Genomic DNA, 13,445 nt, shown 5'->3' with positions numbered 1-13,445 from the left:
CAGAGGCAATCACAGCGCAACTAGAGAACATTACCAACCCCTACACTCTGTATTTTACACTGGCTGCCCCACCACCACAGAAAGCACTGAGCTAGGCTGAAGCACCTGCATTGTGGAGCTGCCTTACTCAAGAAAGCAAAAAAGAGACCATGTTTTATGTGGCTTTATTAATTCAATGATTTGTTTTGTTACATTGTTTGCTAAACAGTTGGGGCACCAATTGGATGGATTCCTAGCTAGTTTAATGATTTAGAAACCTGTGGAAAGTACTAGCGATGTACAAAGACCATTCGATTTTGGGAGAGAACAGAAGTTTTGAATTAGCAATTAGCAGCTTGGTTTTGAAATCTGTTTTCCAATATATCATTTTTTCAGTGTTTTGAGCAGTAATCTAAACAGCAGCACAAATATTATATCACAAGCAGTTGAGAGGGAAATGAGATTAGTTGTGACACAGTTCTAAAATTTTGCCTGGTGTCTGAGGATTGAATGTACACTAGCAGTACCATTTGACCGTTTCTAGGCATAAGCGACATAAGTGGCCGTTGTATTGGATTTACCCTAAACAACACAATGTATTCAGGACAAAAAGTAGCAATGTTGATCCATCCTCAGTTTTCTCCTATCACAGCCATTAAACTATGTAAGTGTTTTAAAGTCGCTATTTGCCTCATGGTGAAATCCCTGAGCGGTTTCCTTCCTCTCCGGCAACTCATTTAAAAAGGACGCCTGTATCTTTGTATTGACTGGGTATATTGATACACCATCCAACATGTAATTAATAACTTCACCATGCTCAAAGGGATATAATGCTTTTTTTTTACCCATCTACCAATAGGTGCCCTTCTTTACAAGGCATTGGAAAACCTCCCTGGTCTTTGTAGTTGAATATGTGTTTGTAATTCAGTGCTTGACTGATGGACCTTACAGATAATTGTATGTGTGGTGTACAGAGATAAGGTAGTCATTTAAAAATAATGTTAAACACTATTATTGAGGGCCTCTCGAGTGGCAGGGATGTCCTTGTCCCATCGAGCACTAGCGACTCCTGTGGCAGGCCGGGCGCAGTGCACGCTGACATGGTCGCCAGGTGCACTGTTTCCTCCGACACATTGGTGCGGCTGGCTTCTGGGTTAAGTGGGCTTTGTGTCAAGAAGCAGTGCAGCTTGGCTGGGTTGTGTTTCGGAGGATGCACGGCTCTCAACCTTCACCTCTCCCGAGTCGGTATGGGAGTTGCAGCAATGAGACAAGACTGTAACTACTAATTGGATACCACAAAATTGGGGAGAAAAAGGGGTAAAAAATATCTATATATTTTTGTATAAAAATTTTAAAACCGCTATTATTGCACACAGAGTGAGTCACTGCAACTTATGTGACTTGTTAAGCACATTTTTACTCCTGAACTGTTTTATGCTTGCCATAACAAAGGGGTTGAATACTTGTTGGCTCATGACATTTCAGCTTTTCACTTTTAATTAATTTGTAAAAATGTCTAAAAACATAATTCCACTTTCACATTATGGGGCATGTGTAGGTAGGCCAGTGACACAACATCTCAATTGAATCAATCTTTAGTTCAGGCTTTAACGCAACAAAATGTAGAAAAAGTCAAGGGGTCTGAATATTTTCTGAAGGCACTGTAATAAAACCTGCAATAGGGTGAATGTAAACCAGGGAAAAAACACACAATTCTAAATCAAATAGCTAAACAATTCCATATATTAGCGGGTGGGTGAATGTGTTGACCTTTCTTGCTGAATTGAGCCTGGTCAAAAGAAGACAAAAAAAGGTCAAAAGAAGTTCAAATCTTCAAATAGTCTTAACCTTTTTGTGATGATTACCATCATCATATTATCCAATGTGTCTGTATAGCTGTCCCAGTGATGTAGTAATTCACACATTCTTACTGTTTCTATCCCTCTGGCAATTGGCTCTGACTACTATCTATGTCCCCAATCAAATAACATCTAGACAAATGCAATTATCGATCCCCATTTGAAATTACATTTAGGGAGATTATGAGGAGGACTAATACAATTTTACCCGCATTGGAGGGCAAATCACCATAGCAACTTCACCAAGACTCTTTGACCGTACTGTACCAGACACTCTGATACTCATTATGTCACATGTGTAAACCTCCCCAAGAGGCATAGAGTATACAGTACAGAGCTATAGCAGTCATTGGCTGAGGTAGTATTTTCATACATCCCTTGGTGTAATACAGTACCATGGTAGATGTCAAGATGAGGGCAGAGCTTCTCCAGTGAAGGCCAATGCCACATGTCTTGTCAGGAGACTAAACTGATCCATCTCCCATTGTCTTCTATCCAGCCCATACATCTAAATGGTTTACCTTTGAACTACATTGAATCTCTCTCACTCCAACTTGTGTCCGTGCCCAAGGTCAAGGGAGTTCATTGTTAGGTTTTGATTGATTAATGGCACTGTCAAACAAGGACACCTGTTCGCACAGGAAGATCAGCAGATTATACTTTTCATCAAGCTCAAATGTGAAATTGATGTCCCAATATATTATTTAGATGTGGCCTCTGGAGCACATGGTCATTATCAGCCTCCCTTCATTCTGTTTGAGGAAGCAGTGGTTTCAGAATGGGGAACATTGATTATTTCATTGATGTATGAGCTTTAAATGTGTCACTGATAGACAAGACTTGGTTCCGACTGGCTGGGACAAAGTCAGTGTAATGTCACAGGAGGTAGACATCGGGATCTCTATCTATAATCATAGGATATTACAGTGGTTTGTCTTCTGCTTTTCATCTGATCTGTCATTATTTTCCATCCACCGTCCCCTCTATTCTTTCAAAGAAGATAAATCCCTCTCGGTTCATCAAAGGAGACTGTTTCATTTTCATCGTTTGATGCTTTAAGGACATCGTTTAATAGAAACACAATCTTCCCATGTTTAGAATACTGATACAAGATGTTCTAAAGCTAACAAACATCTCTGAGTATGAGTGCAGTGATATACTGTTTGGATTCAGTATTGACATTTAATTTGGGATGATGCCATTCCATCAACGATGCCATGCTCCGAAATAGTGTATTAGGAACCAATATTATCTGGTCATGTTGAACAGAACCATTATAGAAGAGGAAGGGGAAATAGTAGGTTCTTCTGACCAATTTGTGTCTGTACTATCATGAATGGCAATTTCTTTGGCAAACATCTCATCTACTAACATGTTTCTGATTGGAAATACTACTGTTGATTATAGTAGGGGTGAAGTCAATATTTTGCATCCCTTTAGTCACAGCATGGAGTGAAGCCATCATTAAGCTTTCTTTTAGTAATCACTGATTGCAGAAAGTGAAGATGCTCGTTATCATTTCCTGTGAATTCTTTTTCAGATTTTGTGACAGTATACATTTTATAATAGTAATCAAATCTGACCTAATTAGATCTCCATGCGGGAAAAAATGAGTCTTTGTAAAGCAACCATGGCAGATATTTACATTTTCCCAATTTCTTTGTCTTCATATTCACAAATTCCCCTCCACCAGTAGTACTTGACCTTTTAATGACCTTTTAATGACCTTTTAATGACGTCAGACCGAGGCTCTGCATCTGTCCTCGTGCTCCTAGATCTTAGTGCCGCTTTTGATACCATCGATCACCACATTCTTTTGGAGAGATTGGAAACCCAAATTGGTCTACATGGACAAGTTCTGGCCTGGTTTAGATCTTATCTGTCGGAAAGATATCAGTTTGTCTCTGTGAATGGTTTGTCCTCTGACAAATCAATTGTAAATTTCGGTGTTCCTCAAGGTTCCGTTTTAGGACCACTATTGTTTTCACTATATATTTTACCTCTTGGGGATGTCATTCGAAAACATAATGTTAAATTTCACTGCTATGCAGACGACACACAGCTGTACATTTCAATGAAACATGGTGAAGCCCCAAAATTGCCCTCGCTAGAAGCCTGTGTTTCAGACATAAAGAAGTGGATGGCTGCAAACTTTCTACTTTTAAACTCGGACAAAACAGAGATGCTTGTTCTAGGTCCCAAGAAACAAAGAGATCTTCTGTTGAATCTGACAATTAATCTGGATGGTTGTACAGTCGTCTCAAATAAAACTGTGAAGGACCTCGGCGTTACTCTGGACCCTGATCTCTCTTTTGAAGAACATATCAAGACTGTTTCAAGGATAGCTTTTTTCCATCTACGTAACATTGCAAAAATCAGAAATTTTCTGTCCAAAAATGACGCAGAAAAATTAATCCATGCTTTTGTTACTTCTAGGCTGGACTACTGCAATGCTCTACTTTCCGGCTACCCGGATAAAGCACTAAATAAACTTCAGTTAGTGCTAAATACGGCTGCTAGAATCCTGACTAGAACCAAAAAATTTGATCATATTACTCCAGTGTTAGCCTCCCTACACTGGCTTCCTGTTAAGGCAAGGGCTGATTTCAAGGTTTTACTGCTAACCTACAAAGCATTACATGGGCTTGCTCCTACCTATCTTTCCGATTTGGTCCTGCCGTACATACCTACACGTACGCTACGGTCACAAGACGCAGGCCTCCTAATTGTCCCTAGAATTTCTAAGCAAACGGCTGGAGGTAGGGCTTTCTCCTATAGAGCTCCATTTTTATGGAATGGTCTGCCTACCAATGTGAGAGACGCAGACTCAGTCTCAACCTTTAAGTCTTTACTGAAGACTTATCTCTTCAGTAGGTCCTATGATTAAGTATAGTCTGGCCCAGGAGTGTGAAGGTGAACGGAAAGGCTGGAGCAACGAACCGCCCTTGCTGTCTCTGCCTTGCCGGTTCCCCTCTTTCCACTGGGATTCTCTGCCTCTAACCCTTTTACAGAGGCTGAGTCACTGGCCTACTGGTGTTCTTCCATGCCGTCCATGGGAGGGGTGCGTCACTTGAGTGGGTTGAGTCACTGACGTGGTCTTCCTGTCTGGGTTGGCGCCCCCCCCCCCCCCCCCTTGGGTTGTGCCATGGCGGAGATCGTTGTGGGCTATACTCGGCCTTGTCTTAGGACGGTAAGTTGGTGGTTGGAGACATCCCTCTAGTGGTGTGGGGGCTGTGCTTTGGCAAAGTGGGTGGGGTTATATCCTGCCTGTTTGGCCCTGTCCGGGGGTATCATCGGATGGGGCCACAGTGTCTTCTGATCCCTCCTGTCTCAGCCTCCAGTATTTATGCTGCAGTAGTTTATGTGTCGGGGGGCTAGGGTCAGTCTGTTACATCTGGAGTATTTCTCTTGTCTTATCCGGTGTCCTGTGTGTATTTAAATATGCTCTCTCTAATTCTCTCTTTCTCTCTTTCTGTCTTTCTCTCGGAGGACCTGAGCCCTAGGACCATGCCTCAGGACTACCTGGTATGATGACTCCTTGCTGTCCCCAGTCCACCTGGCCGTGCTGCTGCTCCAGTTTCAACTGTTCTGCCTGCGGCTATGGAACCCTGACCTGTTCACCGGACGTGCTTGTTGCACCCTCGACAACTACTATGATTATTATTATTTGACCATGCTGGTCATTTATGAACATTTTAACATTTTAACATTTTGACCATGTTCTGTTATAATATCCACCCTGCACAGCCAGAAGAGGACTGGCCACCCCTCATAGCCTGGTTCCTCTCTAGGTTTCTTCCTAGGTTTTTGGCCTTTCTAGGGAGTTTTTCCTAGGGAGTTTTTCCTAGCCACCGTGCTTCTTTCACATGCTTTGCTTGCTGTTTGGGGTTTTAGGCTGGGTTTCTGTACAGCACTTTGAGAATATCAGCTGATGTACGAAGGGCTATATAAAAATAAATTTGATTTGATTTGATTTGATACTTCATGAACAATCCTGTGAGAACACTTGTATTACTGTAAAAAATGTCATGACAGGCCTGATGGAAAAATAACATTTGTCTGCAAACTTTACAAATGTCGACTAAATAAAATACGCTAGACAATATATTTTTCTGTCAATAAAATTAATTATGTGACAAATGTTGGTGGAAACGCATTTATGCACAAATATTGATCCAATAACCATCGGATCTAAATAAACTTGGGAGTCATTCGATGACATGTTGTGTGGTCCTCCCACTAAAATGTCTCGAAAGCAGGGTTGCCAGGTCAAACAAATTGATAGTCTAATGACCACTCAAAACCCGCCCAAAAGGCCTGAAAACTAGCCCAAACCCCGGGGGTGCCTTATTGCTATTATAAACTGATTACCAACGTAATTACAACAGTAAAAAGTAGTCTTGTCATACCCGTGGTATATGGTCTGATATACCACGGCTTTCAGCCAATCAGCATTCAGGGCTCGAACCAGGTTAATAATTGTAAATAAATCCCTTTGCGCATGTGCATAACTATAGATAAACCCGACAGGAGAGTTTGAGTGATGAGAATTGGACAGAGGATCTCGAAATCTATGAGCAAAAAAAACTTGGATCAACATAAAAACTAATGTTAGGCTATTTTCTGGCAATTGTGCTGTTATTATATGCCAAATATTAAGACTACAAATGGCCCATTTCAATAGGCATAGGCTGCAGATTAAAATCTGGGTTTATGATTGTAATTCAAATTTGCCATGGTTTTCTTGGATAAAGGCAAGTATTCTATTGCCCCTGATAGGCCTACATCTCATTTCCGATGGTATACAGTAGCCTAGACAAGATGTAGGCAAGATGTAAACTGAACGATTTAGCAACTTGCATATTTCAAATGAATAGACTAATCTATTCAACATGAATAGCGAGGCTATTAAGAGGTAAGAAGTGTTTCCCAATAGCCTGCTGCAATAGGCTACTGAGGATGGGGTAATAATTTGAATCACTGAATTAAATATAAAACATATGTATATGAACTGAATATGCTTGTCAACAACAGCCAGTGTTTATTTTTTAGAATTTGTTTTACCTGTAGCCTAATCTCCTCTCGCTCACATGACTCAGCCAATAGCTGTGCTGCTCTCTCAACACACACACTGTAAAGGGGTACGTAACTGGTGGCAGGGAAGTCAGACGCAGGAGAGCAGAACTAGGTAGTAGCCGGAGCAGTTTAATCCAAAAACCAACGGCATAAAAATACAACAGAATATGGGTACAAAAAACCTGACGCGCACCAGTAAACAAGTGCACAAGCACTTACAACAAAACAATCCCACACAAAGACAATGGGGGAACAGAGGGTTAAATACACAACAAATAATGAGTAGGAAAACAAGACAAAACAAATGGAAAATGAAAAGTGGATCGACGATGGCTAGCAGACCGGTGACGCCGACCGCCGCCCGAACAAGGAGAGGAAACGACTTTGGTGGAAGTCGTGACAGTACCCCCAATGAGCCGCGCGCCGACACCGGGGACGACCCGGAGGGCGAGGTGCAGGGCGATCCGGACAGAGACGGTGGAACTCCCGCAGCATTGAAGGGTCCAACATGTCCTCCACCAGAACCCAGCATTTCTCCTCCGGACCGTACCCCTCCCAGTCCACGAGGTACTGAAGGCCCCTCGCCCGACGTCCTCATACCCATGGCTAGTTAGTTAGCGGTGGTGCGCGCTAATAGTGTTTCAATCAGTGACGTCACTCGCTCTGAGACTTGAAGTAGGGTTTCCCCTTGCGTTGCAAGGGCCGTGGCTTTTGTGGCACGATGGGTCACGATGCTTCGTGGGTGTCAGTTGTTGATGTGTGCAAGGGTCCCTGGTTCGAGCCCAGGTTGGGGCGAAGAGAGGGACGGAACCTATACTGTTACACATGGTATAAGGTCTGATATACTACGGCTGTCAGCCAATCAACATTCAGGGCTGGAACCACCCAGTTTATAAATTACAATAATCTGGTCGCCACTAGTTACCACAACCACAAAGTCATAAACCCTGTCTATTTCTGCAACTTCTCTTCTTAAAATGTGATTTTAAACCTAACCCTAACCTTAACCTTAGCCTTCATGTCACGCCCTGACCATAGAGAGCCCTCGGGGTTCTCTATGGTGTGTTAGGTCAGGGCGTGACTAGGGGGGGTTTCTAGGTATTATATTTCTATGTTGGTGTGTGTGTATGGCTCCCAATTAGAGGCAGCTGAATATCGTTACCTCTAATTGGGGATCATACTTAGTGTGTCCTTTTTCCCACCAGCGATGTGGGATATTGTTTTGTATGAGTGCCTATGTGCGCTACGTATTTCACGATCGTTATATCTTTGTTGTGTTGGAAGTTTCACTATCCTTAAAATGTGGAACTCTACTCACCCTGCGCCTTGGTCCAATTATTCATACGACGGTCGTGACACTTCACTTAATTTCTAACTTTATGCCTAACCCTAACCTTAAATTAAGACCAAAAAAACCAATGTTATTTTTTTCAATACATTTTTATGATAGGCCAATTTGGACTTTGTGGCTGTGGTAACTAGTGGAAAAAAGAGTTGAATATGAAATGTAATCACACCCTACTTATTATGTAAATATTATACTGTTGAAGGGCCAAATGTGACCTAATGGGTATGATGCATTGTGCATGAAATCATCCAAAATGTATGTGCATTTTGTGATGTGAATGCTGATGTTTGGCTGATCAATACAGTCAAATCCATCAAGTAATTTAAGCATGACTCTGGTTCAGTTGCTATTAATAATGAGTGGCTCCTTTTAATTTCATATTCATGATATTATGGTATCATTCTTGTACGACTGTGTCCATGAGCAGAAGACAAACAATGTAGAGACAACATTATCCTTCAGTCAGAAAATGAATTGCGTCATCACTGGAGGTTAAATGTAAATGATCAAGCACATGACATTCATTAAATAGAATTAGTTCTGCGGAACATTTCAGTAGTATGCGTAGTAATTGAATCAAAGTAAATATTTTTAGGATACTCATACTTTTTCATACTATAGAAACATTACTTAACAACATGTATCACACTAACAGCCAGGGAATGCACAAAGTAAATGCATCAGTAAACACTTGCAATAAATCAAATCATATACTAATATGTAACCCTGTGGACATGGTCTCCAGTGTGTAACAATACATATTCAAAATGTGTCAGGTCTTGATTTAAACACCCTCTTCTATTTTCTATGGAGAACAGGTCATGATAAAACCCTTTCTTTAAGAGTGAATATTAAGTATGTGCATTATTCAAGGAGTGTGAATCCAAGGAAGCCGTGGCCAATCACATTAGCTCATAAACACCAAGGACAAGGAAGATGCCCCAGAGTTCCCATAGGAGAGTTACCAATTACTCTAGCTCTCTGGCTGATGTGTTGGAGTGAGTGAGTGCGCGCGTGAATGCGTAAGTGCGTGCATGTATGCACGTTTGTAACTGTGAAGTTAGAGATCCAACCAAAAATGAAAGAAAGAAGTTTGAAATCCCCAGATGGTCAGATTTGATTTGTTTCTTTAAACCTTCTTAGATAACATTTTCGACATATAACTTGGACAAAAACAAAACCTAATGTTACCTCTGAGCAACCCTGTTTATGACTCACATCTACTCGTATCCTCCAAGTGGCTGTGACCAGTCCACACTGAGGTAGTGGATATTACCTTGTGACTGCAGGTGTTCCAGAGAGAGAGAGAGAGAGTTCACCTGAGGACAATTACACTCCTATCTGATCCCCACCCACCCCACCTCATGCCTGCTACGCTAAATCACAGTAGATCCATTTCATAGCAACAGCTTGACTTTTGAGCTACAGTTTCACCTTTTTGAATTGAACCACTGTGAGGAGGAATACACCAGCCTTCTTAGTATTCAGAGTGTGACAACGCAACATTTGTGATATCGATATGTTTTTATACTCGACAGGTGCACTCCAGTCCACAGGAGGCTGGTGAGGGGAGGACGGCTCTTAATAGTGGCTGGAATGGAGTGAGTGGAACGGTATCAAACACGTGGAAACCATGTTTTTGATGTGTTTGATACTAATTCGTTAGCTCCGTTCCAGCCATTATTATGAACCCATCCTCCCCAATTAAGGTGCCACCAACCACCTGTGCTCAAATCCCTCGTCACCAGACCATGTTTTATTTATACTGTTTTTCAAAGACCTATAACCCAGCATCTCAACAATGAATGATGATGAATCTGAGGTAAAATTAACTATCTTCCTTAGTGATAAGTCAACTGCTGTAATTCAAAGGTCACGGCAAAGAACATGTAAACTGGTGAACTAAATCAATAATAAAAATATGTGGCATCATTATGATGAAAATAGCAATGGAAGGATGCACAGATATGAGAGAAAGAGAGAAATGAATCACAGACCCAAAACAAAAAGCTCATCTTCAAAATATTAATAGATCTAAATATCCTTGTCCTCACCTTACCAAGTGGGAAATATCCAACAAAGATCTTTCCATTGGGGAATGCACTGCGATCGTAGCTTCTCTAGCTTTCATGTCTTTGTGAACACACATGCAGGGTTCAGTGTTTGAATGTTCAAGTCAGTAGAAGACATTCTAGTCGTAATAAGCTCTCACTGAGAGGAGGTATTGTAGGTCCTCTACCAAAATGTAAAATGTTTGTAGAGCCACGTTTGAACTCTGTGAACGCTCCACCAACACTGACTTATTTTGAAGATTTGTTTGCCTGCTGGATTGTTGTGTCTGTATGTATTAGTTTACACTTTGTCGCTTAGTATTGGGGACTATAGGTTTGATACAGACAGACACACAGACCAGTTCCAACCTTAGTTCCAATCTCATTGCTGGTACTTTTGTAGCATTAGATGCGTCTGTTTGAGAAATGTCTGATGTCCTAATGTCTAATGATTATTTTTCTCTTCATGACCAGAATGTAGTTGTCTCTGCACTGCGCTCAGACTATGATGGTAACACTACAATGCCATTTTAGCCTCTCAACAGACTTGAGCACAGCATGCGGTTAACCTTTTGTGGACAGAAAAACCATGAGACTGTGCTAACCTTTGATTCTCTAGACCTCTCCACCCACCCTGCTGATAGGCTATTCTGCGGTAGGAGGAACAGCTCACTCTTTCCTGTTCAGCGAGACTCGCAACAAAGGCTGACATTATTGAGACTGGCAGCAGCCTTTTCTGTGGTTTCACAAAGGAACTACACGCTCCTCCAGTGGAATATTGGGGAGAAGCTGGGCAGTTGTATGGGCTCTCTGTGTGAATCTTGAGACTCACAATCCACTGACTGACAGAACTGAAGTAGGCAGAAGAATAGGACCCCCGTGCATAATTTATCTAAGGAGAGAAATGCATTACAACATTGTTTTGTATTACAATGCTGGGGAGGACCTTTTGGAGAGAATATTTGTGTTTTAGCAAGCATTTATATACTGTATTATGTTTTACCTAATAGACAAAGAAGTACCTGGACAATATTTTGTAACAGTTTTTGTCCTTCGGTCTTCACAAAACCAGGACCATTACTGAGAGAATCCCACCCAACCTCCACCTAGACCTACAGGGGGAAAAGAAATGTATCGAAGGTGTTTACCACAGCAGGAGTGCTGTGATTGTGTGTGCAGTGTGACATAAATGACAAGAAGGGCTTTCAAGCAGAATACAAACAGACACCCTCAAGAGGCCCTGCGGCCTCTCCTCCAATTAACAGAGCTCTTGCCCTGAGGAGCAGTGCGTGCTGGGGTGTGCTTTTTGTTCGATAGTGGTATTGAGATTCCATCTTTCCAGAAATAATGACAGAATGACAGTTCACCTCAGTCGACTGAAACCTCATGTTTTAAAACCGTCTGATCAGTACTGTCTGAGTGTGTCTCTGAGGACATCACTGGTTGTGATGAGAGTCAATGACACACACACACACACACACACACACACACACACACACACACACACACACACACACACACACACACACACACACACACACACACACACACACACACACACACACACACACACACACACGACAAACACACACACACACACACACACACACACACACACACAGACACACACACACACACAGACAAACACACACACACACACACACACACACACACACACACACACACACACAGACAAACGCACCACATACACACTCACGCGCGCACACACACGCACACACACATACATACACGTAAACATACACGTAAACACACACGTAAACACACCCACACACAACAAAGATAGCACACAACACACACGACGCAGTAAACACAGGTCTTTGTTATCCAATCACTAATTTCATTGAAATGAGGAGCACATTTATTCTGCCTATCAACACACTATTCCCTAAGGAATTCCTGTTGTTGTGATGCCTATATGTGCATATCATATCACTCTACTTTGGATTGATGCCAATTCACTGACGGACTGCACTGATCAAGTCATCACGTCAAGGGTTACTTGAAATATTGAACATAGGAAATGTCTCTACGTTGCTGCAAGAGAAAACTTTATGGATTTGGCAAGGATTTTATTTGGCCCATCATTCAGATTGGCATTCCTGGCACCTTTATTTCATATTAAGACACGAGTTGAAATGTATTCTACACTATTAAACTAATATTGTACCGTCTGTTTTAGTAGTGCAATAACATAGATATTATATTATAACGTTTTATCCACCACTGAGAAACAGAGCGAAAGCTGACGGAAATTGTTTGGCATGGAACAGTCTTGACCCTCTCAGGGTAGATATGAAAGGGTATGAAGCACTACTAGGTAATCAGGTGGAATTGAACAGCTGTCCACAAACTAAATCAGTGATTAAGAAAATAGGAAAGCAAAAGGGTTATTTCCCTTATGTCAGCTAATTGACAGACAATAGAGAGTGACACCGGTGGTGTGTAAAGTAAACTGAGTGACAGGCCCTGTCAGAGAGGGGTACTGGTGACAGCTTGCTCTGCACTGTCCAACAACATCTCCTCCTGTGGCTGACAAAGACCCCAATTAACCCCCCAACTCCTACACGGCAGCCCCTCTATACACACACGCGCATGAAGAGTGCGCACACACAGACACACAGCGCATGCACACAATTGCTCTCTCTAACACACACACACACACACACACACAAACGCACACACACTTGAGTCCTCTGTCGTAGCGTGACAGCCATATGGTCTTGTTTTTATTCATTTGGCACTAATTGAGCTCGTTCCGCTGGGTCAGACCTTGCTCGCAGTTGTGTAGCCCCATCCCAAGGTACTCCGTTGTTTCCTGCATGAGTGTTTTATTATTCGAGTGACCATGAAAAAAGACTCTTGACAATAGAAAAAGGAGGGGGGGGGGAATAATTGATTCCTTCTATGCTTTTATTTCACACTAATATTGTCAGTTTGGATTTCATTATTAATTCAAGGTGAGAGACAAATGCTCTACTGAATACAGTGTATTGTCTTTTTCACCAAATGGATTCTGAAATAATTGCTGCAAAACCCTCATTCTGTCAAATAATAGGATTTGAAGTGCTGTAGGCATTGGTATATAATACAGTAATAACAACCATGGAGCGT

Source organism: Salmo salar, chromosome 09, assembly GCF_965601325.2.
Source record: "Salmo salar chromosome 09, fSalSal1, whole genome shotgun sequence".
In the NCBI taxonomy this organism is placed as follows: domain Eukaryota; kingdom Metazoa; phylum Chordata; class Actinopteri; order Salmoniformes; family Salmonidae; genus Salmo; species Salmo salar.
This window is presented reverse-complemented; position numbering follows the sequence as displayed.